Raw genomic sequence first — 2,662 nt, 5'->3', positions numbered from 1 at the left:
ACTCCTGGGGTTGTTGTCCTCAGAACCAACAAACTAGTGACATTGAGCCTGCATTTCCTCCAAACAGAGCTGCAAAAGATATGATCTGTAGCAGCGTTCTTTATAGTGGGAAGAGTGTGTGCCGTGGGACTAAGCATCTGACAGGCTCTGAGAATATCTGTAAACCTTGGCATCCCATAGATGCAGGGTTAATATCGTGTTCAGTGTTGATGGTTTTACTACAAGCAATAAATAGAGGGGAGGCTAACAGAGGAGAAACCACACAGGATCATTATTGAACAGAAGCTATACAAGGTCTGGGGCTCAAAGCAGAAGGTCACATGGCTGGGGTTTAAGTATCTCTTCATGGGGGTGGAGGTGCTGGTGATTCGAGAATCTGGGCTGGGAGGCTTAAAGAATGAAAGGCCTGGGGCGGAACCCTCTGGGTGTCTGACTCCGAGGCTCCCTTCCTGCAGGTTCGGTCTCCCCTGGCTAATGACACTTGGGGACACTGAAAGCCAGGCATGAGGCAGAGTGTCCCCTGGTGCACGCAGTCTCGGGCTCCATCATACATGCCAGGCATGGTGCAAGCGTGTCGTCCTAGCACTGCAAGGTCATCCTCAGCTACTCGGTGAGTTCAAAGCCCCCTGGGCTGTGAGAGGCCCTGTCTAAAGACAAAGAGAAGGAGGGAGAAGAGGAAGATGAGAACTGAGGCCTTCTCTTGGCAGGTCCCGTCAGGTAGAGTAGGAAACTGGGATTATCACCAACAGAGGAGAAATCATCACAACACAGGGAGTTAGTTCCTCACAGCCACGGGGACCCTACTTTTTTATTTTTTTATATTCTTTGAGAAATTCATACGGTATCTTTTATCATATTCTTTTCCATCCCCCAACTCCTCCAGGGTCCTTCTCCAGTCATTACCCACCCAACTTCATGTGCTCTATCTCTCTCTCTCTCAGAAATAAAGGAAGGGAGGGAGGGAGGAAGGGGCAGAGAGAGAGAGAGAGAGAGAGAGAGAGAGAGAGAGAGAGAGAGAGAGAGAGAAATTGGAGTCCTATTTGTGATGGCCAACTACTGAGCATAAATGGCTTGCCCTTCCGTGTGGTTCACACACCCAGTGTCACTCCACCCATGGAAGAAAACTTACTTCCCTCTCCAGCAGCTATCATTTGCAAATGGCTTCCTAGCTAGAGATGGGGCTCTGTGCAAGCTTCCCCTCCCTCATGCTGGGATTTTGCTCTGACCTGAACTTGTGCAGGTTTTCCCCATGTTGTCATGGCCTCCCTGAGTTCTTATGTACAGTTGCCGTGCTGTGTTCCCAAAAGAAAGCCTACAACTATTATCCTGTGTAATGCTTTGACTCTGTTGCATGGTTATTAATAGCCACTCTGCTGCATGCCTATAATGAGACAGAGCAAGCAGGGCACAAAGGAATGCAAAAGGTACGGTCTGGCGAGAAAAGGCACACCAGGAAATGCGATGTTGGAGCCAAGGCTTGTGCTGCAGAGAGAGAGAGAGAGAGAGAGAGAGAGAGAGAGAGAGAGAGAGAGAGAGAGAGACCTGAGGAGAAATGGAGTGAAGGGAGGAAGGGGGTGGTGCCAGGATGCTGGAGGTGCCAACCCCCTGAGATGTCTGCCAAGGAGAGCTGCACACAGAGTGGAACGAACCTGGGAGAGAGAGAGAGAGAGAGAGAGAGAGAGAGAGAGAGAGAGAGAGAGAGAGGTATGGTGCAGTCAGCAAAGCCAGAAAGCCAGAGCCATCCAAGTCCTCTGACATCAGACATGGGGCTACAGATTTGGAGTTGGTCTTGATTTGGTTCAGCGTCTTCTCTGTAGGCCCCCATTGCTCCTTTCTGGATAAGCTGAGGAGGTCTAAAGATGATGGCCCCTAGTAACGTGAGACATGAAATCTGAACTAGCCATCTTCCATAACCAGGTGATCATCCCAGCCACAGAACCTTTGACCTACACAAAACCTTTGTCCTGCCTGCAAGATGAGCTGGGGTAATGGTGGCTCATAATTTGTGGGAGTGGCCAACCAATGACTGGTCCAATTTCAGGTCCTCACCACAAAAGGGGAGCCCACCCCGATACTACCTCGAAGGCCAGGACCTAGAGGCGAGAGGGCCCAGAAACCTAGGATAGAACCAAACGCAACTAGCAAAAACAAACAAAAACCAACAAAAGCCATGAAATGACCCCTAATGATATTCTGCTATACTCATAGGTTGGTGCCTAACATCGAATTGTCATCCAGCAACGGATGAGAACAGATGCAGAGATCCGCAGCCAAGCATTAGGCAGAGCTCAGTGAATCCTGCAGAAGAGAGGGAGGAAGGATCATAGGAGCCAGAGGGGTCAAGGGCACCACAAATACACAGCACACAGAATCAACTCAGTAAGACTCACAGGAGGGCTCACAGGGACCAAAGTGACAATCAGGATGCCTGTATGGATTTAAGCTAGGTTCCCTGCATACATGTTATGGTTGTGTAGCTTGGCATTCCTGTGGGGTCTGCTCTTGGGACCCTTTTCTTCCTATTGGTTTGACATGCCCAGTCGTGATATGAGGGTATGTTCCTAGTCTTATTGTAACTAGCTATGTCATGTTCAGTTGATAACCCTTGGGAGGCCTGCTCTTTTCTGAAGGAAAACAGAGGAGAGGGGAGGCGGAGGAAAGG

This window comes from Phodopus roborovskii, unplaced genomic scaffold (assembly GCF_943737965.1).
Source record: "Phodopus roborovskii unplaced genomic scaffold, PHOROB, whole genome shotgun sequence".
Classification (NCBI taxonomy): Eukaryota; Metazoa; Chordata; class Mammalia; order Rodentia; family Cricetidae; genus Phodopus; species Phodopus roborovskii.
Note: the sequence above shows the minus strand (reverse complement) of the source record.